This window comes from Dipodomys merriami, unplaced genomic scaffold, assembly GCF_024711535.1.
Source record: "Dipodomys merriami isolate MVZ:Mamm:240054 unplaced genomic scaffold, mDipMer1.0.p SCAF_337, whole genome shotgun sequence".
NCBI lineage: Eukaryota > Metazoa > Chordata > Mammalia > Rodentia > Heteromyidae > Dipodomys > Dipodomys merriami.
Window position 1 is genome coordinate 83,291 of NW_027204904.1, and position 11,743 is coordinate 95,033.

At 34.7% G+C, this 11,743-nt stretch overlaps 1 non-coding gene across 1 annotated transcript; it reads right to left on the bottom strand.

Annotated features, from left to right (window-relative positions):
* Nucleotides 1-4,587: 4,587 nt before the first annotated feature.
* Nucleotides 4,588-4,694, bottom strand: LOC138803200 (U6 spliceosomal RNA). Its single transcript, XR_011364898.1, has one exon. It is a non-coding gene; the product is annotated as a U6 spliceosomal RNA (small nuclear RNA).
* Between the last annotated feature and the right edge of the window lie 7,049 nt (nt 4,695-11,743).

The following is an 11,743-nucleotide window of genomic DNA, read 5'->3' on the forward strand; positions in this document are numbered from 1 at the left end:
GTAGTATTTACCCTACTTAAGATATGGAATCAACCCAGATGCCTCTCAGTAAATGAATGGATCAAGAAAGTGAAACACACACACACACACACACACACACACACACACACACACAACAGAGAGATATACGTACATGCAATACTATGTTTTCATCAGAAACAAAGGTATCATCTCATTTTTAAGGAAATGGAAGATCTTAAAAGACTTCACATAGTACTCCCCTTGGAAAAAATCATATTAATGAAGTAAACTGGACAAAGAAACATAGGTCCCATGGTTTCCTTTATTTGCAATAATTAGTTTACACCAAGGATAATATCATGTATTTTAATTTGACATTTTGTTCTATATTGAGCATGCAACATTATTGGTATAGTGTTTGTTATTATTTCTGCAAACAAGCAGGTATATTTAAAGAATTATGTTCATCTTATCCATTACTGAAGGAAGCACAACAAAAAGAGCAACCCCTACTCAGAAGAACAACTCCTACTTACATAGCTTCATTCTAGTTTTTTTATTGTCAAAATACTGTACATAGGGGTTACAATTACATGGACAAGATAATGAGTACATTTCTTATCAAGCATTGTAGCCTCCTCCTTTGTTTCTCCTTCCAATCCCTTCTGATCCTCCCCCCCCCATCCAAACCTCCCCCTTTTCCCCCCACCAAAGTTGTAAAGTTCGTTTTCGAGATAACGACTTGTACATTTCATTGTTGCAATGGGTCCAACTGTTTCCCTATTTAAACGATTTGTTTTTCCCCTTCCCCTCCACAAATTATACAGACATCAAATACAGTGAAAGCAGGGGTTATACTGTGGGGGAGGGACATACAAAGCAACAAATAAATAGTCTTATAAATGTGTTAGAAACAATCGCATGAAAGAAAAAAAATTGAATACATATCTTAGGGTCCATTTCCCTAACATCACCTTATCTGACCTTTCCTGCTTGACTCAGACATATACTAGATATTGCAAATAAGGGAAACCATGTAAGGCCAGTGTTGTCCCCTGTATCCTCATGATTGTACATTACAACTCTATACCGGTTCATCTTGTATATCTACTATCTTCTACATTGTGACCTAAATGCCCCAGCAATTCCACCTTGCTTTACTTTTTAAAAATTTCTCTCTTAATGTTTGATGTTGGTGTGTGTGTGTGTGTGTGTGTGTTTGTGTGTATTCTGTGTGTGTGTGTATGTGTTTACAAAGATCAGAAGACAATATTTTTCTTCATTTAGAATACATCTTTCAGGTCATTGTAAGTTGTGGTTAATGGGAGAAGTCTCTTGATATTCTAAGGATGAAACAGAAAAAGATATTTTTGCATGGCTTTATTAGTCTGTAGTTGAACACTGAAATTCGATTTATATCTTGGCTGTTGTTGTGAATGATGAGTACAATGAACTGCAGATATATTTGAGTTACTCATAGAGAAATAATCATATGATTGGTGGGGCAGATGATATTTCAACTTTGGAGTTCTTTAGAAAGCTGCATATTACTTTCTACAAGGAGAATACTAACCTGCATTTTGTTGAAATGTGTAGAAAATTTCCTTTTCTCCACACTCTCAGCATTATTACCTTTATTAAAAAGTAAAAAAGGGCAGGTTTTTATTATCTTCAGTACTCCAGACTGGCCTTAGACTTAAATCCAACCTCCTATATGCTTGGAATTAAAAGCCTTTACCACCACACCGGATTCCTTTGATTTTTTTGATAAAAGTTACAATAATTATGAAGTAGTATCATAGTAAGTTTGAGTTACATTTCTCTAATGACTTCTGCTCAAAAAGAATTAAACCAGCATAGAAGTGGTATTAAGGAACTTTGTAAACCCACTGGAATTTTTCAGGGTTTAAGGAGAGCATGTCTATTCAGAACTTTTGTCCACTTTTAATCAAGTTTCTTTTTAATCTCATCTTTAATCTTTCTATACAAAATCAATAATTAATTCAAGGTATTAGAAAGGAACAATATTAAGCAACTCCTAACATTTTCCATTTTAAATAACATGATATTGCTTAATCATTTTCTGTTTATGCTTGAGACTATATAACTCACTTTAGTCAGACCTTTTACAAGGTTGTATGCATTTTATTTATTTCACATTGATTGTTCTTTCCAAAGACTGCGTGTCTAATTTCCTTGTTTTCTTTCAGTCTCAAGTAGTTCAGATTTCAAATGAAGAATAAATGTACAGAAGCAAACAAAAAATAATATAGTTCCCCTCATCTGATGATGTCTTTACAAGAATGAGGAAAGAGTTCATCCAAGGACCTATGATAGGACATCAAAAAGAGAATCCATTCTTGTAGGTCTTTCTTAACTTTGCAATGTAACTTAAATGATGTAAAACACAATATAATGCTCAGATACTTTTATGTTTTATCAGTTTTGCACATTTTCATATGGACTTCACCTCAGTCTACAACATTCCTTCATTATTTTGTCCTGATATTTTTACACTATCAAGACATAAGATAACAAGTTTGATTTACAGCATGAGAAATAATCCACCTGGCTTCCTTGGAAGAAGAGCATGGTCAATAGATAACATTACTTCTGTTTGCTCACTATATGGAATGATTTCTGTAATACTTTTCGCATTCTTTTTAGTATTTTAAAAAAACTGCTGACTAAACTCAAAACTCATTCATGGAAGTTTATGTTAAGTATTTCACAAGTTTTATTTTCCTTAATTCTTAAGATAACATTTTCTATAATGCTAATCTTATTGCCATTTTAGTGTTGGGAAAAATTGTAATTAAAGTCAATAAGTGCATGGTCCAAGCACACACTGTGAGGAAGGAAATGAGTCAAAGTTTCCAAAAGTCTTTCAGCAATACACAAAAGGTAGGTAAAATCTCTCCATTCTCTTACACTCTCTATTCAAGGTTCATATTGTCCAAGAAATAATACCATAACAATTATTGGCCATGGTGATTATTTTCTGTTACCTTTTGTCTTCAACACAGACTGTGTTGGTGATATTGGGTTATCATGCACAGAGCTGAGCTTATAAGAGAGACAAATATATCCTGTCCCATTTTTCCAGGTTCCATTTTAAATATCATCACTTACTTTCTTAAGAATCTAAAAAACAAAAAAAATCACAAATAATCACTCCAAAGTGCTTTATAAGTAGGAGATGATAAAACAAGCCCCCGTGAAGTAAACTTTCTTCCACTTTTAAAATTATTCTGAAAGCCTTGTGCTGGTTGGTCACACCTGTAATCCTAACTACTTGGCATATTTACTCAGGAGCCAGAGATATGTGGATAACAGTGCAAGCCAATCAGGACAAAATAAATTCATGAGATAATTTTTCAAAAATTTTAATGTTAGCAAAGGGCCAGGAATGGAGATGTAGCTCATATAGTAGCTCACCAATCTAGAGAGCAGGCCTAGCAAGACTTTGACGCCCTTTTTTCAAACTGTGAGCACACCAACATACATGCAAGTGCATGAGAACACGTGCACGTGCACACACACACATTCATTCAAAATACCTTCATATCAGTGTTTCGCATTAATTTCTTTGTTAAACATATTATATGAGTAAAATAAAGGAAATAAACTCTTTCATCTCAGAACATTTTCATATGTTTTTTATTTTAAAAATACTGTACAGAGAGGTCACATTTACATGAGCAAGTAATGAGTACATTTCCTAACAAGCTTTGTTACCTCCTCCTTTATTTTCCCTCTACCGTCCTTTCCCTCCCACCTCTACAAGTACACGCCCCTCCCCACTTCCCCTGCCTAAATTTTTGTAAAGTTCAGTTTTCAACATAGTGTCTTGTGCATCTCTTTGTTACAATGGGTCAACCTGAATCCCTATTTCAGCATTTTGCTTTTTTCCTTCCCCTCCCCCAAATTACAGGAGCGTATATACAAGAGGTGGGCACACCAAATTCAAATACAGTGAAAACAGGGATTATAGCATGGGGGAGGAACATATAAAGAAACAAAAAAAATCACATAGCCTGTTATAAGTACGTTAGAACAATAGCAAGAAAGAAAAAAAAACAGTTGTGTTCCTATTTGGGGGTTCATTTCCCTTAACAACATCTTATCTGGTCATATGTGCATAGATTTTGACCTTTTCTGCTTATCCCAGTTATATTAGTTATTAAAAATTAGGGAAACCGTGTGACCTATGTTTCTTTGGACTTGGCTTACATCACTTAATAATTTTTTTCCAAGTCTTTCCATTTTCTAACAAATTGGGTCATGCCATACTTTCTCATGGAGGCATAGAATTTCATTGGTATAAATAGCACATGTTCTTGATCTATTTATCTGATGAAGGGCATTGGGGTTGGTCCTATATCTTAGCTATCTTAAACAATGCTGCAATAAATATAATTGTGATGGCAGTTTTAATACCGTCTTGTTTGTGATCTTTTGGATAAATGCTCAAAAGTGGGATTGCTGTGTCATAGGGGAGTTCTATGTGAAGTCTTTTGAGGAACCTCCATACTACTTTCCAAAGTGGTTGAACAAGTTGACACTCCCACCAAGAGTGCAGTACAGTTAACTTGTGGCAACATCCCCTCCAGCATCTGTTGTTGTGAAAGTAGGTAATGGTACAGGAATTTGCCTGCAATCCTTGCACAGGGGTCATTCAAATCTTCTCTGTATAGTTCCAATGTTAGAGTAAGTGATGCTGAATGGAACATAGAACATGTTTTATATAAAAAATGTAATTGATTTTCTTAAACTAGACAATTCAACAAAAAGTAAGTTTAAAAGAATTTTAATGAAATTTTAGAACCATGTACTTCTTAAATAAGCACACATTTAAGACTAAAATCAAGATTGACATGTCAAAAACAAAATAATTCCAGATATTTGTTGTTCAAGAGATGTGTAGGAGGAGGAATTAAATTAGTCTATACAAGGCACCTGTCATAATGAACACTGCAGCAAGTGTTAAGTTTTGTTAAAAGTTTTAATGGTTTAAATATATTTAATTTTGGGAATTTGCTTATATATGCTAAAACAAGGACTGTTTGGCAGGTAATAAAACTTTTTGATAAAATATTTAAGATTTATGGTAACAGAACAGACATATGCTACTATGTATGTATATTTAAGAGTTTATAGGAACATTACTAATCAGAAGTTGCCAAGTCTTTATGTAAAGGAGCAGAATAAAGAGTTAAGACTTTGTTAACTACACTGTTTCTGTTAAAACTATAGGGCTTCCTTATTTTATTTTATGTTTTTTAATTTTTTTGGGTCCGGTCGTGGGGCCTGAACTATGGGCCTGGGCGCTCTCCCTCAGCTCTTCAGCTCAAGGCTAGCATTCTACCACTTGAGCCACAGCGCCACTTCCGGCTTTTTTCTTTTTGCTTATGTGGTGCTGAGGAATTGAACCCAGGGCCTCAAGCATGCAAGGCAAGCTCTCTACCACTGAACTACCTTCCCAGCCCCTGGCTTCCTTATTTTATATGTTAGCGAGGAACAAATGATGATATAAGACATATACAAATGATTAGATGAGCCATAAAGAGTAATCTTAGTGGGTAACTTTAAAGATTACTCATAACCTAAAAACCTCTTGTTGAATATCATAACCTTAGCCCATTTTAAATGTACAGTGATATGAGAAAATTGTAAAATCTAATAGGTAATACCCTTCAAATACTGAAAACACTGATTAATTATTTTAGTTTTTATTTTAATCATTAATATTTTTATTGGTTTTCCTTATTTGTAGCATTGTTTTCCTTGTAATATAATACAACTTTTTGAAAGTCGTTATTAGGAGGTACATTGAGAAGGTTACTGGGATGGCCGAACCATTTTTTATAGGGCATGTGAATTTACAAAGAGGAAAATTAAGAAGAAAATATTTATTTAAAAAAAATGATTAAGTAGAGTCTGAATCAGGAGTGTTGATAAATATACACACCTAAAACCTTAGCCCTAGGCTGAAGCAGTGGTATTACAGAGTTGAAGCCACAAACGTGAGAGACTGTGTTTTGTTTTGTTTTATATTTTGATTTTTGTGGTCATGGGGCTTGAACTCTGGTTCCTAGGTGCTCTCCCTCAGCTCCAAGCTAGCGCTAACACTTGAGCCACAACACACTTCCATCTTTTTCGGCTTATGTCATGCTGAGGAATCAAACCCAGTGCATGCAAGGCAGGCACTCTACCACTGAGCCACCTTCCCAACACCTGAGAGACTGTGTTTTAAAAATTCATCTAAACAATAATTGCTTTCTTCTTTGGGATATATAATGAAATATATTAATATCTTTTTATGTCTTTGTGAATTGTCATACTACTAACTTCATCCACTTTATCCTTTTCAAAGTGATGAAATATTTCTGAGAATTTGCTTCTGTGAAGATTGTTTTTGCATTTATAATTTCTCCTGAATCATTTTTATTTTTATTTTTATCAAAATAACTTTATATTTCATGTTAATGGGTTAACATACATCAAATACCTCCAAATGTACATGTAGAGTCTAAAGATAGCAGTATGAATATTCTCATACAGCTCTTGTTTATCTGTTATGCACTTTCAGTATTGTGATATTTCTCTTTCTCTTTCACTCTCTCATTTCCTCTCTTTATCTTTCATGCTCCATGTCTGGTACTTAGAATTTCTGCTGGTATACTATTATCCTTCAGAATCCACTGGTGTTGTGGAAAAATGATAGCGACTATCAGTTACCCTTGCATTCTTTAAGAGTTATAATAGTGACGTGATGTTATTCTTTCCTATTCTAAATGGCAAAACAACAGATCTAGGAATTCCTTTTCACTTTTACTACTATTACAAATTTTATCTCATAAGAATCATTGAGACGTTAGGATACTTTTAACCTCTGACCTAAAAGTTCTCTTTCTTTTACAAACCAATTTTTCTTCTATTATCAGTGAATACATATAATGAAAACAATGCTAACCTATGCAAAGTAGACCGAAGGTATTCAGGGATGAAAAACAAGGTTAATGGGGGAAGTGAGTACAAAAGATGTCTATCATACAACAAATACCCTCAGAGCAGTTTATCATGTACACATTGTGAGAGTGGCAATATGCTGGGAACTATAGATTGAATCACTGAACAACTGATATATATATATATATGCACATATATTTATATATGTATATTTATTTGTATATGAATATATGGGTGTATATGCCCGTCTATATGTAGACATGCATGTTACTATACACAAAAATACACACATACTTATACACATGTATACATGCACACATAGAGAAGGACACATAGCTACAGACAACACAAGTTTCACTAGTTGTTGAATATGCCTTAGACAGAATGCTTGGAACCAAATATCTTTTAAAACCAAATATCTCTTAATATGGTTTTGACAGATTCGATTTGCAAAATGCAGTACAAGTGATAGCAACTCACTCAGAAATCTCAGTAAGAAAACCTCATATGGCATCTCCCTGCTCCCCAGGGAATGTTGTTCTTGTAAACACGCTCAATAAACAAAGTAGCAAGAAAATACCCCGGTACAGAATAAAGTTATAAGGCTTTAAATGACATTCTTCCTTGAGCTCTTTTCCAACAGCCAGCATCAATTCCTAAGCAGAAGTGTGAGTTCTGAAAAGATGGGAGCTCAGCTCAACATTTCACCAACCCATTTGAAAAGTCTTATGTGAGGAATACTTACTGAGGTCTTGCTGATTTCCTAGCTAAGAAAATAAGAAAAAAAGAAAGTATTTTAATGCATTAAAATTTGAGAATAATTTGTAACCTGTCAATAAATGTGTAGAACACAATTATAACAAGATGAAAAAAAGTGATGTGCATATTATTTATGTGCTCTTGGACTTGGCGAGTGATTTTAGGTGTATCTATACAAGTAGAATCAGCATAAATCAAGCCAGCAATTCTTCATTTAAGATACAAGGAATGGATACAGGTTGACCCATTGTAACAATGAGATGTACAAGACACTCTATCAGATGCGGGGGGGGGGGTGTAGAGAAGGGTTGGGTGGGTGGAAGGAAGGGACGGTATGGGAATAAACAAGGAGAGGATAAAAATGCTCAGTAAGAAATGTACTCATTACCTTATTTATGTAACTGTAAACCCTGTGCACAGGACATTTACAATAAAAATATGTATTAGAAATATACAAGGAAAATTTCTGTACATATAGGAAGTTGTATTTGTCACACAATATCAGTAAGGTATTGGTTTTAGGACCACAGGCATATTAAAATTTTTCATGCTCAAATTCTGTACATGAACACAGTATATTATTTACATTTGAATCTGCCCTCAACCTAGTGCAGTGTAATTGCTATGAAAATTTTTACTACATTCTATGTTTGTAATGAAAAATAAAATCATATCCATTCATACAATTTTTTCAGATAATATTTTATTGTGAAAATATAGTAAACAGTGGGCCCAATTACATGTGCAAGGAAATGAGTATATTTCTCATCAAGCTTTTTTGCCTCCGCCTTTGTTTCCCCTTCCCATCCCTTCCCGTCCCCCCACTCCCCCCCTTTAATCCCCCCCCCAGCCAAAGTTGTAAAGTTGGTTTTTCGACATAAATCTTGTACATCTCATTGCTGCAATGGGTCCTCATTTGATTTTTCCCTTCCCCTTCACAAATTATACCAACATAAAATACAGTGAAAGTAGGGGTTATACCTTGTGGAAGGGACATACAAAGCAAGAAAGAAATCATCTTATAAATTTGTTAGAAACAATCATAAGAAAGAAAAACATTTGAATCCTTACTTTCGGGTACATTTCGCCAAACATCAACTTATCTGAACGTTTCCGCTTGTCTCAGACATATACTAGGGATTGCAAGTAAGGGAAACCAAGGGAACTATGTTTCTTTGGGCTCGGATTACTTCACCTAATATACTTTTTCCAATTCTTTCTGTTTCCTAACAAATGTGGCAATGTCATTATTTCTGATGGAAGCATAGAATTCCATTGGGTATATAGACCACATTTTCTTGATCCATTCATCTACTGAGGGGCCTCTTGTTTGATTCAATATCTTAGCTATGGTAAATAATGCTGCAATAAACATAGTTATGATGGTAGCTTTAGTATGGTTTTGTTTGTGATCTCTTGGGTAAATGCTCAAAAGTCTGATGGCTAGGTCATTGGAGAGCTCTATGTAAAGTCTTTGAGAAACCTCCATACTAATTTCCAAAGTGGCTGAACAAGTTTACACTCCCACCAACAATGCAGTAAGGTTCCCTTCTGTCCTCATCCCTTCCAGCATCTGTTGTTATTAGAGATCTTGATTATAGCCATTGTATCTGGGGTGAGGAGGTATCACGATGTGGTTTTGATTTGCATTTCTTTTCTGGGTAAGGATGTTGAGCGTTTCTTCATGTGTTTACTGGACATCCTTCTTTCCTATTCACAAAAGATTCCCTTTAAGTTTTTAGTCCATTGATTTATGGGGAAGTTGTTTCTTTGAGGATTTGTTGTTGGGGGATTTAATATTTTTGAGATCCAGGTATACATTAGATATGAGGCCCTTGTTCTTTGTATGGCTAGTGAAGATCTCCCAATCCCTAGACCTTCTACTGATCGTGCTAGCTATGTGTTTGACATGCAGAAGTTATGCAATTTAATGCAATCCCATTTGTCCATCCTTTTTTTTTTGTTTTGTTTTTGACTTTCTGGGTCTCTTTAAAGAAAATATTGGTCTGTGCAAAGGAGACCTAGGGTTCTCTTACTCCATCCTTTAAAGTTTTCAGAGTGTCTGCTTTGACTCTGAGGTATTTGGTCAATTTGGAGATGATTCTGGTGCAGGGTGATATATAAGGATATAGATTTTGTTTTCTACAAGTAATTTACCAATTTTGCAAGCACCATTTACTAAAGAGGCTGTCTTTCTTCCATTATACTTTTTGGCTTCTTCATTGAAGATTACAGTGTTCTAGGTCTGTGGATTCATTGCTGGGTTTTCAATTCTATTCCATTGGTCCTGAGGTCTGTTCTTGTGCCCGTAACAAGCTGTTTTGAATATTATAGCTTTGTAGTACAGTTTAAAAGTTGGTATTGATATTCTTCCAGCACTATTCTTTTTGTTAAGGATTGTTTTTGCTATTTGGGTCTTTTAATTGTTCCGTATGAATTTTTGCATTGCGTCTTCTATTTCCTTGAAGCATCTGGTAGGAATATCGATAGGTATTGCATTGAATTAGTAGATAGCCTTGGGAAGTATTGCCATTTTCACGATGTTTATCCTTCCAATCCAGGAACATGGGAGATTTTTCCACTATCGAATTTATGTTTTGATTTCCTTTTTCAAGTTTATAAAGTTTTCATCACAGAGATCCTTAGCTTCTTTGGTTAAGTTACTTCCTAGGTATTTTATTGTTGTGGAGCTATTACAAATGGAGTTGCTTTCCTGATTTCAGCCACACTTTTCTCATTGTTGGAATAGAGAAAAGCCACTGATTTTTTCAGGGTTAATTTTATACCATGTTACATTGCCAAAGTTTAGAATCAGCTTGAAATACTTGGGTGTGGAGACTGTGGTATTCATTAAACACAAGCTAATGTCATCTGCAAAGAGGAAGAGTTTTATTTCATCTTTCCCTACTTGGATCATTTTTATATTTGCCTCTTTTCTTGTTGCTGTAGCTAGTCATTCTAATACTAAATTGAAGAGAAGTGAAGAGAGTGGACATCCTTGTCTTGTTCCTGAGTTAAGAGGAAATGGCTTTAGTTTTTCACCATTAAATTTTATGCTGGCTGTAGGTTTTTGTCATATACAGCCTTTATTGCATTGAGGAATGTTCCCTGGAATCCTAATTTTTCCAGAACCCTCATCACAAAGGGTTATTGAACCTTGTCAAATGCTTTTTCTGCAACTATTGAGATAACCATGTGGTTCTTATCCTTGCTGTTTGTGATGTGATGAATTATACCAGATTATTTGGTTATATTGAGCCAACTTTGCATCCCTGAAATGAATCCTGTTTGATCCTGGTGTATGATACTTGGGATGAATTGTTCAAGTCAATTGGCCAAAATTTTGTTGAGAAGTTTTGCATCAATACTCATCCAAGAAAGAGAACAAAGAAATGGGTCTATAGTTCTCTTTCTTTGATGAGTACCTGCCTGGTTTAGGGATGAGGGTTATGATGGCTTCATAGAATGAGTTCGGTAATGAACTTTCTCCTTCAATTTCATTGAAGAGTTGAAGGAGTATTGGTGTGAGCTCTGACATGAAGGCCTTGTAGAATTCCGCTGTAAATCCACCTGGTCCTGAGTTTTTCTGAGATGGGAGGTCTCTTATTACTGTGTCTATTTCAATGCTTGATATGGGCCTGTTAAGCTGGTTTAACTCATCTTGGTTTACTTTCAGCATTACAATATTTGCTAGGAAAATGTCCATTTCTGCCAGGTTTTCTAACTTACTAGTATAAAGGTTTGATAAATATTCCGTTATAATGTTCTGAAGCTTGGTTGTTTCTGTGGTAATGTTTCCATTCTCATCTCTGAGTTTATTTATTTGAGTGTATTCTCTTCTTTTTCTCATAAGATTTGCTAAGGGTCTGTCAAATTTGTTAATATATCAAAGTACCAATTCTTTATCTTTTTGATTCTTTATGTTTTCATATTTGGATTCTAAATTGTTTAATTCTGATGTAATTTTAATGATTTCTTTCCGTCTACTGTATTGGAGTTTATATTGCTCCTCTTTTTCAAGGTGGTTCAAATGTTGTTGGTTTCAGATCTC